The following is a 19,767-nucleotide window of genomic DNA, read 5'->3' as shown; positions in this document are numbered from 1 at the left end:
GAATGTTTATTTCTGCTTTAAAAGAAAACTGGAAAATGCTTCTTCCTAATTGGAAGGGGAGGCATAGTCTCAAATGTGAGAAAGAGTTGCTAAAGGAAGCATATCTACAGCAAAAAAAAAAAGGTGTGTGTGTGTTCTTCTTTAAAAAGGAAATAAACATGCCCCCCTCCTCTTGTTCCAATGCCATACGATGGCAAGAGATGTCCTGCAGCCCCAGGAATCAGGCATCTATTTAGAGAGGTCAGTAACATGATTGGGGACAGAGTCTTAGGTGGCAGCAGGGAGGCAGATTCTAAGTATCTGGTGAAGAATATTCCAGACCAGAAGAGTTAAACAGAGCTGATTGAGGCAGGAGGGAAACCCCAAGGCAGGAGAAAAAAGGTGCTGGGGATCTCCTCCTTTAATTAATGGAAGGGTGGGGGGATACAAGGCTGTGTGACCACAGACATTATTCATAATGAAAAGAGTGTCGGAGGAGGGCAGTTCATGAATGGTAACATTACCTAAAGTGAAAGGCTCCTCACCAAAGAGTCAGTGAGGATAACTAGAAAAACAGGATGATTCAAACAGATGTTTTCCAACACTCAACACAATTATGGGAGGTATCAGAGAGCCTGTGTTAACATATGGTCACATGTACATATATATACACATACACACACATATATATTATACATAATATACATATATATGTACATAATCTATGCATATATAATATATACACATATATATACATATATATATATTTCTCCCCTTTCTAGAAGTCTTAGAGGATTACTGCATTCTATAATTACCTGCTTCTGTAACCTAGTAAAATATAACGCAATCAGTCATGCTTCGTGACCTGAGGACTGGCTCGAGAGAAATGGGAGAGGGAAACAGAACACACGGGTGTGAAAGTGAGCGTCACTGCGGGATCCTTGCCCTGACTCATCGCTGGGCCCTACTCTCTTCTCCTGGAACAGTGTAAGCCTATGTAGACACAGGGTGTGTCCTTCTTTTTTATTTTTATATTCTCTGTGCTATATATATATATATATATATATATATATTATTATCTATTTTATTTTAGTCATATGGCATGTGGGATCTTAGTTCTCTGACCAGGGATCAAACCCATGTCACCAGCATTGGAAGTGTGAAATCTTAACCAGTGGACCACCAGGAAAGTCCTACAGCAGGTATCTTTCTCCTAGCAAATGTCTTCCTACCTGATACTATACTAAATCTACTCCTTCCCTCAAATCTTTAGTTCTGATTGATCTGACATCCTAGGTCCTATCATGGAGATCCTGGGCATGTGCTGTCCTGGGAACCCTGAATAGCATGCACCATACCCTAATTCTGGGGTTTCCAGGTGACTTAGGCGTAAAGAATTCCCTTGCCAATGCAGGAGATGTGGGTTCAATTCCTGCGTCAGAAAGAGGAAATATTTCCCCCAAAGAAGGAAATAACAACACACTCCAGTATTCTTGCCTAGGAAATCCCATGGACAGAGGAACCAGATGTGCTAGAGTCTAGCTCTCACAAGGAGACGGACACAACTTAACAACTGAGCAAGAGCATGACTCTAATTCTGCCTCAGGCAAGTCACTTAGCCTCAGGAACCCATCTCCTCTTGTGATTTTGTTGGTTGCCTCTAAATGTATTATGCTTATTTCTGTATTTTCAAGTCCAAATTTTTTTTCAACTTCCCATGTATCCAAATGCTACTGCACATTGCTACCTGAATATTCTCAAAATGCATGTCTAAATATTTCATACCTGTGTGTTTGAGCTCCTATATGCCAGGAATTATTATTAAATAATATATATGTTATATTTATGTTTATTTAGGTTTATAACATAACATATATGTTATATATGTTAAGTGAAAGTGAAGTCGCTCAGTCGTGTCCAATTCTTTTCAACTACATGGACTATAGCCTACTAGGCTAAAAAACATATATTTAACATATATGTTAAATGATTTACATATAATATTTATAATCCTCACAGCATAGCAGCCCTCTGAGGTAGGTAGCAGTTTATTTGAGAAGAATCAACTGAATGTCTACAAAGCACCAATAATCCTGCTAGGTACTGGAGCATCACAATGAAAAGATTAACGTCTTGCTCTCACGGACCTTAAATTCTGATAGAATTAATCTTATTTTATTGGTGAGGAACTGAAACTCAGAGGGTCTCATGGGCAACCAGTGGTCCCAGACTTAGTGAGTGACAGATTTATGATTTACTCTCATGCATTTCACACTGTACCATACCAACCAATGTGTACTAGGCTCCTCTAGGTCAAGTATTGGCACTATTTCTGTAAAGGGGTAGACAGGAAACACTTTAGACTTTATGGGCTACAGTGTCTCTGTCATAGCTGTTCAACTCTGCCTTTGGAGCAGAAATACAGTCACAGACACTATGTAAATAAACATGCAAGGCTGTGTTTTCATGTAGCTTTATTTATGACTGGAGGGCCATAGCTCGTTGACATGTGTTCTAGGTGATTCCTGTCATCCCTGAGATTATGCTTTTTCTATTAACAATACTGTATCCTCTAGTGATGCATGTGAAAGCTTTGGATTCGTCTACACATGCTCCTCTTCTTTCACTGTCCACTTTTTCCTTCCAACTCACTCACATGAAATATCCTGTGGTTCATCAATAACAGCTCTTTCATAATGTCAATTGCAATATTAATTAGATGACTTCTAAGGTTAACTGCATATAATTCTAAATCACTGGGACCAAAGTTTAGACTAAAAAGAAAACCGGTGATGGTATAATAAAATAAGGTTAGCATTAAAAGAGACCTTGGAGAAAATCACCCTATGGCATTTGAGCATGGTATATAAAGTAAGCACAGACTTGGAGAAGCCAGGGTTATATATCAGAGAAAGACATAATATAAGCATAACCTTCTCCTTCTTGCTTTCCTTTCTCTCTTCCTCTATGTTTTTCCCCCTTGGTAATCCATGACAATACCTGTGAGGCTCTAGAAACAAGTGTGTTCTTCATCAAACTGGGAAAAACATAAATTCTCACCCTCTAGGCTCTATCCTCTCTTATTACCAACCCTAATCACTATTGGTCTTCCACAAAACTCTGATCTAGCTCCTCATAATCCATGAAGGTCAGTAAAGCTATCCCACAATCCAGAATCCTCTTTCTTGAGATACCACGTGTAGTTATGGAATCTACCTAGTAGGGGACAGAGATGAAGTGAGCTAGAGTGAGTGGGCTTGATGTGAAAATAAGAATATTTGTTTTCTATTGCTGTTGTGTAAATGATCATAAATTTAGTGACTTAACACAAATATATTCTCCATGGTTCTGGAGGTCAGAAGTTCAAAATGCATTTCACTGTGCTAAAATCAAGTGTTGATAAGACTGCATTCTTCCTGGAGGCTCTAAGAGAGAATGCATTTCCTTGCCTTTCCAACGTTTTTGGCTCCCACATTACTTCTCTTGTGGTTCCCAATCAGCAATTACATGAGTCTGACCTCTGCTTCTACCATCACATCTCTTCTCTCTCTGACCTTCCTGCCTCCCTCACTCCCCTTGTGATTACTCGGGTTCTAAATGTGCATCCAGGAGAATCTCCATTTCTTGAGATCCTTACCCCTTAATCACATATGCAAAATTCCCTGTGCTATGCAAGTAAATATACACAGGTTCCAGAGACTAGGACATGGACATCTTTGGGGTAAAGGACATTATTCTGTCTTCCATTCTAAGCTGTGTGCACGGGAACATGCTTATTTCTGGACATCAGATGTACTTCTGACTATATTTAAATACCAAATGCAGATTAGTGTTGAATCGCTCATTGATGCCACAAATAGTTCTTAAGTATCCATTTTATGTTAGACACTGTAATGCAGACAGGAGGGAGGAGAAGGATACATGGTTGCTTTCCCCAGTCATCTCACAGCATGGGAAGACAGTGTGTTGAGAAAGTCAGGAAAAATATTTGAAAAGTATCCTTAAACATCTAACATTCTCCAACACATTCACGTTTTCCATTTTGTTTAATGAACATGTATTGAGCACCAACTCTGTGTCCAGAACTGTGGTGGGCATTCAGCATACAGCAGGAATGATGGAAATTCCTGCCTCAGAAGAGTTTCTAATCTGATGGAGAGATACACAAATGAACAAAAAAGTAAACAAGTTGAGATAGATGTTATAAAGTAAATCAAAGTGGCAGGGGGTCGGACTGCTTTAAATTGTCCGGATGCAATCAGAGGATGACTTTGAATTGATGGCCTTTTAAAAGATAAGAAAGCACCAGCTACACATAGGGCTTGGGGCAGAGGATTTGAGGAGAGGAAAAAGAAAGTACAAAGGTCCTGAGGCCAAATAAAAGCTTAATGTGTTTGAGGCCAGAAAGAGAGGCCATTTATCTGGAAGAAAGCAGGTGTAGGAGATAGTTATATGTTTTAAAAATCACTTTTGGTTGACTTAAAGTGAATCAACTGCTCAGTCAGAGGATGTCCAAAGCCCTCTCAGCCAGTCACAGTCACGCTGAGGGTGTGTGCTTCACATTCTCTGTCTTCTGTCCGTGTATGGATTGTCCACTTGGAAGGTCAATAATCACTGCGTGGAGATGTTTACCATTTTGAGTTTCTCCTGAAGAGCAAGTAGTTACCCAGCATTTTATTTCTAGCCATGCTCGTGAATTTTTGTTTTTTAAGGTTTGCGAATTTTCAGATTCACCAACTGGAGTGTGGAAGAGATTACTAAGAGAGATGCTGTTGCCCTAGTAATGAGATTAGATGCTGAGGGATGGGTAGAGGGAAAAGAATGGGCATTTGGGACAGACGGACCTCGCCGGGATGGGGGGTGTGGCTGCCCCGCCAGGGTCCTGTGGGTGGGACGGCTGCACCGCGACTACTGGTGCCCTGGGCCCCTCCGCCTTCTGCTAGAGATGCTCTTCCTCTCATTTCATGCAGGCTCCTGGGAAAGCTGGTGCTGCTGCTGCTGCCTGATTCCAGGCAACAGACCTTGGGACCGGGCCGGCGCTGGCGGCTGGAGATGGTGGACACGAAATCCGTGCACGAAACCCGGTTTGAGGCTGCTGTGAAGGTGATACAGAGTTTGCCGAAAAATGGTTCATTCCAGCCAACAAATGAAATGATGCTCAAGTTCTATAGCTTCTATAAGCAGGCAACTGAAGGACCTTGTAAACTGTCAAAGCCTGGCTTCTGGGATCCTGTTGGAAGATATAAATGGGATGCGTGGAGTTCTTTGGGTGATATGACCAAAGAGGAAGCCATGATTGCTTATGCTGAAGAAATGAAAAAGATTCTCGAAACTATGCCGATGACTGAAAAAGTTGAAGAATTGCTACATGTCATTGGTCCATTTTATGAAATTGTAGAAGACAAAAAAAGTGGCAGAAGTTCTGATTTAACCTCAGATCTTGGTAATGTTCTAGCTTCTACTCCAAATGCCAAAACTGTTAATGGTAAAGCTGAAAGCAGTGATAGTGGAGCTGAATCTGAGGAAGAAGAGGCCCAAGAAGACACAAAAAGACCAGAACCACATGATAGCGATAAGAAAATGATGAAGAAATCTGCAGACCATAACAATTTGGAAATCATTGTCACTAACGGCTATGATAAAGACAGCTTTGTGCAGGGCGTACAGAACAGCATTCATGCCAGTCCTTCCCTGAATGCCCAATGCACTGAGGAAGTAAAATCTGTAGATGAAAACTTGGAGCAAACTGGAAAAACTGTTGTCTGTGTTCACCAAGATGTAAACAATGATTATGTTGAAGATATTTCAAGAATTCAGCATTTGACAAGTGATTCAGACAGTGAAGTTTACTGTGATTCTATGGAGCAATTTGGGTAAGAAGTCTTTAGACGGCTTTATATCAAACAATGGACTATTTTCCTATTACTTGGGTGGTAATCCCAGTCAACCGTTGGAAAGTTCTGGTTTTCCTGAAGATGTTCAAGTACTTCCTGGGAATGGCAGCCCTGGGAACATGCAGGTAGCAGCAGTTGAAGGCAAAGGTGAAGTAAAGCGTGGGGGAGAGGACGGCGGGAGTAACAGTGGCGCCCGCACCGCGAGAAACGGGCTGGAGAAAGTGAGGAATTCTCTAACATTAGGAGAGGGAGAGGGCACAGGATGCAGCATTTGAGCGAAGGAAGCAAGGGTCGGCAAGTGGGAAGTGGAGGTGATGGGGAACGCTGGGGTTCGGACAGAGGCTCAAGGGGCAGCCTGAACGAGCAGATCGCGCTTGTGCTCATGCGCCTGCAGGAGGACATGCAGAACGTCTTCCAGAGACTGCACAAACTGGAGATGCTGGCGGCATCACAGGCAAAATCATCAGCATTACAGACCAGTAATCAACCCACTTCATGGAGACCATCTTGGTGGCCCTTCGAGATGTCTCCTGGTGCATTAACCTTCGCTATCATATGGCCTTTTATTGCCCAGTGGTTGGTGCATTTATATTACCAAAGAAGGAGAAGAAAACTGAACTAAAGAAAATGAAATTTTGTTGAAGTCTACTGGCCCTGGATAACCTCGGGATGATACTGATTGTGGAGCTCACACGAAAATCCTAGTTTGTGATGATTACATTTTTGTTGTCTAGTAGTTTGGTTTGTGTACATATATACATATATATATTTTGCACTACACAAATGATAAACATTTTAAGGACTAATATTGCTGATACTTGAATAATCAATCTCAACTAGGTGATAAGTAGCATAGATTTCCCCTACCCTTGACTTCGAAGGACATTAAATTATTAATTACTGTTGGTAACATGTTTACCTGATTATCTCCCATAGAGAATGATAAGCTGCTTTTCCCAGGTATAGTTGTGATGATGAGAACAGAATTATAACTGGGTATTTTTAACTTTCTAAATTAAATATGAGAAAGTATGCAAACCAGGAGTGAATTTCAACTGATAAATCAACCGTCTTTTTAAGTCACTGAACCAGCATGCAATTTACTGGAGAAAGACCGGAAGAATCTTCTCCACACCCACTCTGTGGGCTGCTCAAGATCCCGCTTGGGCATGCACAGCTCTGACTTCAGCTTCAGGCATCATGACAAAGCAGAGCCCTGTGTACTAGGCTTCGTTTTTACAAATGATTCACAGAATAGACCTTACCGACTAATGGAAATGATGAAAAGTGGACTTAAAGTAGGTTTGTCAGTGTGTTCTGAGTCTGCAGATCATTAATAAGATTTGTATTCAGTTATATACGTGGATTCCTTTGTAATCATTTTCCTTTAACTGAGAATATCTTGTTTCTGCTTCATAGGGTGCTTTGAAATATAAAATGAAAACTTATACTGTTTTTACAAAGGTCAAAAGGAAACACATGAAAAATCACTTTTCTGCAACTGGTATAAACCACACAGACTGGACTCTTAACCTCTTAGTGCCTCAGTTTTTCTTCTGGGTATAATATTGGAGACGTACCTATTTCTCAAGGGGTGTTGGAGGGATTTGAAAGCTAGCAGGCCATATGCTTCCATTTGAATAAGACACATCCAACTAATGTAAATTTAAGTCTTTCCCCCACCCCCCACCTATAGACTAAGAAGAAGACTGTAATTTAGCTTCTTGAAGACTTTCTTTGGAATTATCCTTCTTGTATACCTTTTGAAACTCCCTGCTCATGTAGATGTACCTTACTTATACTTCAAAGATTTCTCTGATTCAAAGGCTTAGTATCAAATGATTTTTAAATATTCTTGGTATGTGTGATGTTGGCTTTAGCATCATGTGTTTAGAGTGTTTTTGATAAGAGAGAAAGTAATCTGTCCCTAGTATAGAGGGTGGTTCTTTGTTTACCTGAAGAAAGAATATGATTTGCTTTTCTGAAGACTGTTTTTTCCCTTGATTTTTCTTACATGTAACTTGGTGTTTGTTTTTTTTTGAATCCCATCTTGATTAAAATGTGTCTGTCTAAATGGATCTACCAATTATTTGCTTTTAAAAAGCTGTCCTCTATTTATTTAGAGGAAAAAAATGAAGCCAGTAACTGAATTATATGTAACAATAAAATTTAAACCTGTGGATCTGGAATTATTCTAAAAAATTAGCCCTCTATCTGGTATCAGAAAATAGTGGCTTTTCTCTTAGTATATAAGGAAATAAGAGGCAGAGTAAGAATGTAAGCAGTTGTGATTCATGACAAGCAGTTGGAGGTAACTAGCTCCTAGGGATAACCATTTGTATCCTATTCCAAAGTCTTATTTTATAGTTTGAAAAGCACTTTGCACACTGTTCTTGTATATACAAGTAAAGATGTAATTACAGGACGTAGTGTTACTGCTTTAACAAGAATCTCATTTAACATTTAAGATTGACAGCTATGGTATTTTTTTAATGATAATACTTTTCTGTTTCTCTACTGTAAAACTAAGTTAAAAATAAAAGGTTAATGAGGAAAAAAAAAAAAAGGATGGACATTTGGAAAAAAGAATTCAAGACTAGAATCAAGATCAACAGCGCAGACCTGGTAAAGAGTTCCTTCAGAAAAACTGTCTCAAGGATAAGGTTCCAGTGAAGAGACTGTCATGATTATGGGCCGCATGAGTCCCAAATGCTTCCCTGACAGCTCAGTTGGTAAAGAATTCGCCTGCAATGCAGGAGACCCAGGTTCGATTCCTGGGTCCAGAAGATCCACTGGAGAAGGGATAGGCTACCCACTCCAGTATTTGGGCTTCCCTGGTGGCTCAGATGGTAAAGCATCTGCCTGCAATGAGGGAGACCAGGGTTCGATTCCTGGGTTGGGAAGATTCCCTGCAGAAGGAAATGGCAATCCGCTCCAGCACTCTTGCCTGGAAAATCCCAAGGACAGAGGAGCCTGATAGACTACAGTCCATGAAGTTGCAAAGAGTCGGACAAGACTGAGCGAATTCACTTCCACTTTCACTTTCACTTTCTGTGGCTCAGCTGGTAAAGAATCTGCCTGCAATGTGGAAAACCTGGGTTGGGAAGATCCCCTGGAGAACGGAAAGCCTACTCACTCCAATATTCTGGCCTGGAGAATTCCATGAACTTTATAGTCCATGGGGTCACAGAGTCAGACATGACTGAGCAACTTTTACTGAGTCCCAAATAGATCAAATACTTGGCAACTATCCACACTCCTGCCTTTCATTTTTTTTCAGACGATCTAGAACTGACCCTCTGGAAACAAAGCACAGTTGGTGTACATACACATTATATTGTTTTTTCTCTATGTAACTGATAAACTTCTATTCTTGGGATGCTGACAATTTTTTCTCAATCCCTCAACTCATTCTGAGGCAGATAAATAGAAAGAAAGAAAGAAAGAAAGATAATGTTAATAACTGAATATATAAGCTAGACCCTGATTGCTGACTTGTTTGCTAGGGAGAGAAATGAGACTCTAGTGGGTAGATTCATTTTGGACCTGAAGCTTCCTGAAGCCATTTACATAGAGCAATGTCTGTGTTCCCTTCTACTCTGAGTTTACCTCTTCCATCTTCCAAATCACAGTGAGGACACTTTCAGTTCAGCTCAGTTGCTCAGTTGTGTCCGACTCTTTGCGACCCCATGAACCTCAGCATGCCAGGCTTCCCTGACCTTCATCATGTCCTGGAGCTTTCTCAAACTCAGGTCCATTGAGTTGGTGATGCCACCCAACCATATCATTCTCTACCATCCCCTTCTCCTTATTCCTTAAATCTTTCCCAGCATCAGGGTCTTTTCTAATGAGTCAGCTCTTCGCAACAGGTGGCCAAAATAATGGAGCTTCAGCTTCAGTACCCGTCCTTCCAATAAATATTCAGGGTTGGTTTCCTTTAGGATGGACTGGTTTGATCTCCTTGCTGTCCAAGAGATTCTCAAGAGTCTTCTCCAACACATCAGTTCAGTTCAGTCGCTCAGTCGTGTTTGACTCTTTGCGACCCCATGAATCGCAGCACACCAGGCCTCCCTGTCCATCACTATCACATACCACACATCAAAAGCATCAATTCTTTGGTGCTCAGCTTTCATTGTAGTCCAACTCTCACATCCATACATGACTATGGAAAAACTACAGCTTTGACTATATGGACCTTTGTTGGCAAAGTAATGGACACTTTATGAAATGCTTTATTTCTATTATACTCGGGCCTACCTTCTTCAACTCTATAAGGCTTCCAAGAAGGGGCTTCCAGGAAAGCCAGGTCTTACCCTAGGAACACCATCTTGCTCACGCCCTGTGACCATAAGATGAGCCAGGAAAATTTCAGCCCATTGGCATTCTGATGGAAACCTTCCCCTGTCTCCTACTTGCTAGAGAAATTTCATTGCAGACTAATCTAGAGACGTGCTCTAGAGAGAAAAAAGCCTCAGAACACACCCCCACTTTTCTCACTACTACGTATATCTTGCAGGGTCTGTTTTCATTCTAGACCTTGAGTAGAGATCAAATAAATAACTCTTATCAGTAACTATCAGTAAATTTTTCAAAGAAAAAGAAATCCGTTTATACCATTTGTTGACAATAATTTTCATTTTCCCTGTCCCCATTCACATACACAGACACACTCTCTCTCTCTCTCTTTAATTCCACCAATAATCATACATCCTTGCTCCAGAAAAATGTCTAGTTCCCTGTCATTTGATTTAAATTCTCAGCATTATTTCACATGGATCTAGAATGTTACTCTGCTATAAATATTGTCATTCTTCTGGGCCCAAAGCCACTCTTCTCTCCCCAGCTTGCTGGGACTCATCTAGGAGAACTCCAGATCCAAAAATTCCCCAGAACTCAAACCTCTTCCTTTCCTATTTACATGCTTTTTTTCCCTGATTGCATGCTTATTATCTTGACATTGATGCCTCCCAAAAGCTCCTCTGCTTGAAATTCTAGTCTCTATTAACTTCACATCCTCAATAGTACACTGCAAAAATAAAATTAAAAGGTCGATAAATGAGACCAATTTTTTTTTAATCTCTCCCCACTAGCCCATCCAGGGATGCTTCCCTCTTTGGACTTCTCAGGTGTTGCTAGTGGTAAAGAACCCAACTGCCAATGCACTGGACATACGGGATGAAAGTTCAATCCCTGGGTCTGGAAGAATCCCTGGGGGAGGGCATGGCAATCCACTCCTAGAGAAGTATTCTTGCCTAGAGAATCCCACAGACAGACAAGTCTGATGGGCTACAGTCCACGGGGTCACAAAGAGTCCAACATGACTGAGCACACACACTAACTTTTTGCTTACTCAATAAATCATATCTTTCAGAGTACTCATTGATATCTGAAATTACCTATTGATCTATTTGCTTTAATTTGCCTATATGTTTGTTTGCCAAAGGACTTGACATATGGTAACTAGAAGTACTTTTCCCAGCAACAGGGACTCAATGATGAATAAGACCAGGGAAACTCCCTGCCTTCAAGGGGCTTGAATTCTGGTCAGGGAAATGGCAAAAAAACACAACTTTTTGGCCAACTCAATAGATAGTGGGTATCTTTGTTGATTTTAATCTCTGAAGGGTAGTATATTTGAGTTCATTCATTCAACGCAGATTATTAAGTATTTCCTATGCTCAGACTGTGGTACTGGAGAAGACTCTTGAGTATGCCTTGGACAACAAGGAGATCAAGCCAGTCAACCCTAAAGGAAATCAACCCTGAACATTCATTGGAAGGATGGATGCTGAAGTTGAAGCTCCAATACTTTGGCCACCTGATGCAAACAGCAAACTTACTGGAAAAGATCCCGATGCTAGGAAAGTTTGAGGGCAAGAGGAGAAGGGGGAGACAGAGGATGAGATGGTTGGATGGCATCACTGACTCAATAGACATGAGTTTGAGTAAATTCAGGGAGATAATGAAGGACAGGGAAGCCTGGTGGGCTACAGTCCATGGGGGTCACAAAGAGCTGGACACGACTGAACAACTGAACAACTTCTCAATGCATACTTTGCATCTGACCAATCTTGATGACTGATACAACCAAGTAAAGCTGACATGTGCAGCGGGAGATGCTTCAGATAATCCAGGGCTGGAGTTCACTGCATGTAGAAACACACTGCTCCTACAGTCTGAGTGTGTACTCTACAGAGTATACACTGCATATACTATATTCCAGGTGAGGTAGGAATTGGCTGAGTCTCTATTCTGCACCCAGGACCAATCTCAGGAGGTATTTATAATGACTGAATTTGTCATTGTCACTTCTTTCCTTTCTTCACAGTCTCTCAGCCCTGAGACCCAGGTCCAACCTGTCTGTTGGCCAGCTGGCTATGGACAGTGACTGTGGACACCGGCTGTGCTCCTCACCCCACATCTCCTCTCTTTGTTAATACTTACCTCACCGAGTCATTTTTTTCCTACCTGTACTGCTTTCATCTGAGAGTGACAGAAAAGTGGTAAATCATAAAAGCAAATTTATGTGAATTTTCCAGTGTATCCAAGGGAGCAGAGGACATCTAGCCCATGAGGCAGATTTATAACCTTTGAAGAGCCAAGTTAATGGCAGGGTGTGGGGCAGGGGACAGGGAAAAGGAAGATATTAAAAACTCGAGGTGGACAAAAAACAAGGTAATTTGAGGATATGTCATTATGCTACTTATTTGATGGTATATTCCATGTAAGAGACTATGACCACATGTACTCACCAGGTCACAGGTGAAGGATTTTGATCCCTCATGCCAACTTCTGGCCCCTTTTTTCTCTCACATGGACTATTTGTTTAAGATGGATATTGTCCTGATATTTATGGAGCTACATAGAACATTTCATACCATTGACCACACACACGGGGAGCTAAGATCTAGAAAAGGCACAAACCTGTTCAAGATGATGCAGCCTTTGAGCGGACCAGACACTGGAAGCCAGATTCCCTTGCAGCTCAGAACTCAGCTCTCATCATGCTCTACATATGAGCCAGTTCTGACCCCTTTTATTGAGACCTCAATGGATATTGTTGACATTTTAAGGAGAAAGTTCCCTGGGCTTCCTGATCTCAGGATGGTTACTGAGGGTTGGAGTGGGTCAGAGAAGAAAGCATGGGCTGGACATAAAAGAAACAGGGATGTGGACAGACTTGGACCCAATTCAAGATTCATTAAATTAATCAAATATCCTTCTGCAATTATGGACTCACAAGCAACCCTCCAATAAGAAGGTTTTGTGACCATCCAACACAAGATGGTCTAACATTTTCCTATTTTGTTTTCTTCCTAGTACATTGAAAATCATCTAATTTCTCTGTTTTCTAATTATTATCAGTCTTGTTAATTAAAAGGCCAGCTCCATGAGGAAGGGATCTTGTGTCTTCTGTTGACCTTGCATTCCAAATCCTGGTGTAGTGATAGGCAATAATAAATATATGTGCCATGAATCTTGATTAAGTCAAAGGTATGGCATAAACTTTGATACCATGGAATCTTCAAATATGTGCTTTCTGAATTAAAAATATATTATTTGATCTTCTCTTACGTCTACTGTTTGAATCTAAGAAATCAAGTGTCTGTAATTTGGAGGAAGGACTCCCTAAATTTCAGAGAGTTGGCAGCCTAAATGCTGGTCAGCTGTTTGCAATTCTTTTTTTGCTCCATCACAGTGTCACTTTATCTAACTCCTCTCTCATAAAATGACAAAAAAAAAAAAGCCTACTGAAAACCACTCACCTCTCTTGAATTCCCCTGATATAGACCCAGAGGGGAAAAATACAAATATTGTTCTCCCAGGGAAAAGCAATGCCCAATTTAGTTACTGCTGGATGGATGGCATGATTCACAGACATGGGAGATCTATCATCTTCAAGTTTTCTATCTAGCCAAGACCAGACTGTGGTAATAAGTCTAAAGAGCAGCATTTCAACTCCAGCTGTGGATCCAATTTCCACTTATATGATTTAACCTGGAAATTACCAGTGACAATCGCAGAGGGAAAATGAACAGCTGATTTGGAAGGTACAGTGGGAGAAGCCGGCTCAGCCTTGTAAGAAGAAAAGACAAATGGTATACATGGCAAACTGGGATAAAGAATGTCTTTGAGGAAATGAAATGTGATATACAGTCATTCCAACTGTGAAGCCACCAAACAGCCTATTAAGGAATGAGTGGCTTGATGGGATTATAGGGAAGATAAGTGAAATTAAAGAACATCGCATGCATCTAGGAGCTTTGATTGAGAGGTAGTGAGAGGTCTAAGTAGCAGGAGGAAATGAAAACTGGATGATGCTTTGAATGAAAAAATAAAAGGAAAAGAAAGGGAGTACATGGGGGCAAAGTCTATTTAATTGGGGTGCAGATATAGGGGGAAATTAGTCTCCAACTCTAAAATATATAAAGGCTGAGAATTATAAAAAGTGTAATGAAAACTCAAAAAGTTTCAGCATCTTTAGTTATAGGTGTCCCATGTGTTCAACGAACATTGTTAAAATCCTAAGAGCCAGGTGGACATCTATAGATTAAAGATACCATCTCTTCCTTGCAAGAGATTAAGATTGGGGCACAGAAAAGGTAGCTGAAAAATACAGGAACAAATGTGTAATAGGATTTGGTATTTCCAGGAAAATTACCCTCGTTTCATTTCAAGAACAAGAACCCCTCCATTAATTGACCTTCCATATACTCTGCCACTCAGTATTCACACACCCTGTGAGCTAGGCATTGCTGTCCCTCATTGCACTGGCAACAAAACCGAGGACCTGAGATATTTACACATATCACAGAGACAAAGATCAAAGAAGCTCGGGTTTGAACCCAGCATTTGCTACCAAACTCCTTCCACATCATATCATCTCCGCTGATATTTAACCAAAACAATGCCTGGTAAATCTACAAAATACACAGGGTCCTCCTTTCTTATGACTTATGTCCCACTGAAGTGACCCCATTTTACCTTCTCTGAGAACAAGTAGCTTTCAAATCTTTCCTGGTAGGATTAGAAATGTGTTGACAAGCTGGGTATCTGGGGGAAAAAACGTGTTTGTTTGTTTGTTTTTCAAAAGTATTTGAATGTTAACATGTGCTTCCCTGCAGCCTTAAGGCTGAAAATGATTAATAATTTTAAAAAACCTCCAAAAAAATGATGAAGTCAAGGAAGAAACAACAAGGGAAAGAGGGAGGTGTCTGAGGTCAGAAAAGTAGTCTCTAGAAACTCGCCACAGACATCCACAAATAGCACAGGGATAAGGCACAGGATCTGCCATACGGAACCAAGTCTAGGAGGCAGAATGGCAAGCCCCTGTTTGTTTCAGCACAGTAGCATCTAAAAACTCCCCAGCAGCAATCAGCTGTTCTGGGTCTATTATCTGCAACAATTTTCTCCAATCAGGAGGCTGCTGATAGAGCTGGAGCTCAGAGGGAACTTCTCACAGCCCAGAGCCTGGCCACAACACTAGGAGGCAGCAAAGTACCTGGTAAGGGAACTCTCTTCAATTAACTGTAGTTCCCAGAACAATTTATGATTTGGCGAACACGTGTCCTGCTGCTGAACTTGGAAAAACAGTAAAGAACCAAAAATCATAACCTTGACCACTTAAGGTGTATGGTCTCATGAAATATATAAGCAAAATAAACCCAGTGATTTTTTAAAGGGAAGCAGAGAGTGTTCCTGAGATGGTGACACTGAGAGTATGGTTTAGGAAACAAAGACCAAATCAAGCTACTTAGTTGAGGAAAACTTCATGGAATAAGTAGACTTTGAGACAATTGAAATGAGAAAAGCGATGGCCTTTGCTGAACAGCAAGCATCTCCATGGCAAAATGAGCCTAGGAAAGATGGAGGTCGAGGAGATGGCATTGCAAAGATATCAGACCAACTCAGAGAGGTGTATCTATTACCTAACAGCCTGGGACTAGAAGTTTACAAGTGCCACTTAGCCTGACTCTCGTGATAACTGCATTAAAGGCAGTGCTTTGTTTATCCCTATTATAAACAGAATCTCAGAAATAAGTGATTCCTCTAACAAGCAGGAGTCCCAGCCAAATATTAAAAGATCATTCACAATATTCTCTATTCAAGTGTCTCCAGGGGTCAGATGCAAGTGAGACAAAGAAAGACATTTTCTCTGAACTCAAGGAACATCAGCTTGGAGGTGGGGAACACAGACAAATTCATCAGGGATTTTAATCTATGTCATCAAGGTTACAAATTAAAACAATAATAAGATACTACTACACCTATTATAGGGCTTCTCTAGTGGTTCAGACAGTAAACAATCTGCCTGCAATGTGGGAAACCCAGATTTGATCCCTGGGTTGGGAAGATCCTCTGGAGAAGGGCTTGGCTACCACTGCAGTATTCTTGCCTGGAGAATCCTATGGACAGAGGAGCCTGCTGGCCTACAGTCCATGGGGCTGCAGAGTCAGACATGACTGAGTGACTAACACTTTCACTTTTCACACCTATTAAATGACCAAAATCCAGAACACAGACAAAAGCAAATGTCAGCCAGGATGTAGAGCAATAGGAACTTTCCATACATTTCTGGCACAAATACAACATGGTACAGCCACTTTGGAGGTCAGTTTGGCAATTTCTTGCAAAATATACTCTCTTCATACAATCTAGCATAATGCATACTTACCCAAAGCAGTTGAATACATGGCCACAGAAAAACCTACATGTAAATATTTACAGCAGCTTTTTCATAATTGCTAAAAATTAGAAGCAACCAAGATGTCCTTCAGTAGTTAATGTATGAATAATCTATGATACAACCAGACAATGAAATATTATTCAGTACTAAAAAGAAATGAGCTATCAAGCCATGAAAAGATGAGGAGGATGCTTAAATGTTTATTACTATGTGAAAGAAGCCAATGTGGAATGACTACACACTATATGATTCCACCCATGTGAAACTCTGGAAAAGGCAAAACTAGAGACACTAAAAAACAAACACACACACACACAAAAACAGTATTTTCCAGGGATTAGTGGAGCATGCATGCATGCATACTAAGTCACTTCAGTTGTGTCCGACTCTTTGCAACACTGTGAGCTGTAGCCTCCCAGGCTCCTCTGTCCTTGGGATTCTCTAGACAAGAATACTGTAATGGATTGCTGTGCCTTCCTCCAGGGGATATTCCTGACCCAGGGATCGAACCTGTGTCTCTCATGTCTCCTGAATTGTCAGGCAGGTTCTTTACCACTAGCACCACCAGGAAATCCTGGTTAGTGGGCAGAGCAGGATAAACAGGCAGAGCACAGAGGACTTTAAGGGCAGTAAAACCTTTTGTAGGATACTTTTGGATTGGCCAAAAATTTCTTTTGGGTTTTTCCATAGGATGTTATGGAAAAACTTGAATGAACTTTCTAGCCAACTCAATATAATGATGGGTACATGTCATTACATTATATATTTATCCACACCCATAAAATGTATAAAACCAAGAGTGAACTCTAAAGTAAACGATTAACTTCAGATAATAAGAATATCAATGTGAGTTTCCCAGGTGGTGCTGGTGGTAAAGAACCCTCCTGCCAATGCAGGAGATATAACAGACACAGATTCGATCCCTGGGTAGGAAAGATCCCCTGGAGGAGGGCGTGGCAACCCACTCCAGTATTCTTGCCTGGAGAATCCCATGGAGAGAGCAGCCTGGCGGGCTCCAGTCCGTAGGGTCGCAAAGAGTCAGATACAATTGAAGTGACTTAGCAGGCAATGTAGGTGGGGATGCTGATAAGGGAGGAGACTCTGCATGTATGGAGGCGGAGGCATATGGAAATCAGTACCTCTGCTTAATTCTGTTGTGGATCTAAAACTATCCTAAAAATAAAGTTTATTAAAAATAAGAAATAAATGGAAGATATACAAATAAGGAAAGAGTAGGGCTGCTTCAGGATGAGGAAATCACCTGCATATAACCCTAGAGGTGAGAAGGACCTGGCTGATCCAGCAGCAGGTCCTATAGGCTAAGGGCAGAGACTGAAATCAGGTGTCTCATCTAAGTCTTGTTAGCTGTAAGACCTTGGAAAAGTCATGTAACCTCTCTGGCCTCAGTTTTCTCATCTGAAAAATAAGGACAATAATAACACATGTCTCCTGGGGTGGTTATGAGCATTAAATGAGCCAACATTTGTAAGAAACTTAGGATGGTACCTGGCAAATACATAATGAGGTTGGACTGGAGTCTTAAAAACAAGTCTGATCATGGGTTTCCTTGTGTGTTATGCTAAAGAACCTGGAATTTGTCTTCAGAATGGGGCAGGGATGTTGAAGGGGTTTAATCTCTAGACAGTAAAATCTCTGAACAAGCATTTTAGAAAGCTGGAAGTGGAAAGTTGGAGTAATTTAAGTGGGCAATGGGGAAGGCCAGAAACTAAGACAACGACAACTGAGAAGGACAGAATGCAGTAAGTCTGAAAGATATGGAGCGTGGAATATGCAGAAGAGGTGACTGAATGAATAAAGGCAGAGACTTTCTCCAGCTTTTAGGTTTGGTGATGTGATCATTTCTAAAAGAAGTAAAATGTTTCCGTGTGATCCTTGGCCTTCCCTTCCACCCCTCGCCACTCCCTGACTGCTTTCCTACTGGTACGATGAGAACTGTCCAGGATATTATCTCTAATTGGCCCTTTCAGCTCTAAGAGCCCTTGTGTAGCATGAGTGATTTCAAGCACAGGAGTGAATCCAGTTTTCTCTCGGACCAATATCATGGTAGCCGGCCTTGCCCTCTCACTTCCTGGTAATACAGACTCATTTTCAATGGTTTGCTTAGAAACGAGGCTTTAAAGTAGACGTCTCTTCCCAAGCTGACACGTGAAGTACCTAGAGATGGGGCAAAAGCGTTGCTCACAGCTTCATCCCACGCTGTGGAGCCCCTCCTTGTCGTGAAGAGTCAGTGAGTGAATCTGGGCCAACAAGAATGATTTGTTCCCCACTGCCGAATCCATCCACCCTTTTTATGCATGTGTACATTGCTAAGTGAATGTTACGGGGAAGCCAAAGAAATGATCCAAATGAGAACTTAATGCATTCCCAATCCTTCTCCTTCCACTGCTAACACGAGATATTAGTCAGTGAGAAAATTAAATGTTACTTGGTTTGATTTATGTTTCTATATTTTAATGTTCTTCTGCTTAATAGCTATTCCCCTGCCCCCTTTTAAAGCCACACATCAAAGCATTTTGGACACATCTGTCTTTAACTAAAACTAAACAAGACACTACACGCTGCAACTTCCCTCTCTTAGAGTCACCTCTCATGCACATGCCGCAGGAGAAATGAGTTCAGTATTTCTGCATTCCATTATGAACTCATGGCACCACAGAATGGTCAGGCATGGAGAGAAGCAATGTCATTTCTTCCTATATCTTGGGAGTCACTGCGCTCACAAGTCCCAGAATTCAAAGACATCACAGCCATCCATTTTATGCTTTCAGCAGCACTTGAAACACAGCTCCAGAAGGGAAGTAGGTAATGAGAAACAACCCACTACTTCAGAGATTCAACAAACTAGAATCTCCAGTCTTGTTTCATGAAAGGAAGTATGTGTATGAAAGCAGTTTCTTGGGACTTCCCTGATCATCCAGCGGTTATGACTCCAAGGTCTCACTGCAGAGGGCCTGGGTTTGATCCCTGGTTGGGGAACAAAGATCCCATAAGTCATGTGGTATGGCCACAAAGTAAATAAAGTTAAGAAAAAAGAAAGAAAGCAATTTCTTGACCCTCACACTAAGCCTACTATTAGTCTTCTCATCTCAAAGAATAGCAACGGGAGGGTTAGAAGTAAGTGGCCTGTTCAGTTTTCTGACAGAAATATGTCAGGGCCAGGATTAGAACCCCCAAGCCCCACCATCT

At 41.1% G+C, this 19,767-nt stretch overlaps 1 pseudogene; it reads left to right on the top strand.

Annotated features, from left to right (window-relative positions):
• Positions 1-4,953: 4,953 nt before the first annotated feature.
• Positions 4,954-8,031, top strand: LOC138432826 (acyl-CoA-binding domain-containing protein 5 pseudogene; annotated as a pseudogene).
• Positions 8,032-19,767: the final 11,736 nt, after the last annotated feature.

The sequence above is a fragment of the Ovis canadensis genome, chromosome 2, assembly GCF_042477335.2.
Source record: "Ovis canadensis isolate MfBH-ARS-UI-01 breed Bighorn chromosome 2, ARS-UI_OviCan_v2, whole genome shotgun sequence".
NCBI classification, from domain to species: Eukaryota; Metazoa; Chordata; class Mammalia; order Artiodactyla; family Bovidae; genus Ovis; species Ovis canadensis.
Note: the sequence above shows the minus strand (reverse complement) of the source record. Positions and strands in the feature narration are given on the sequence as shown.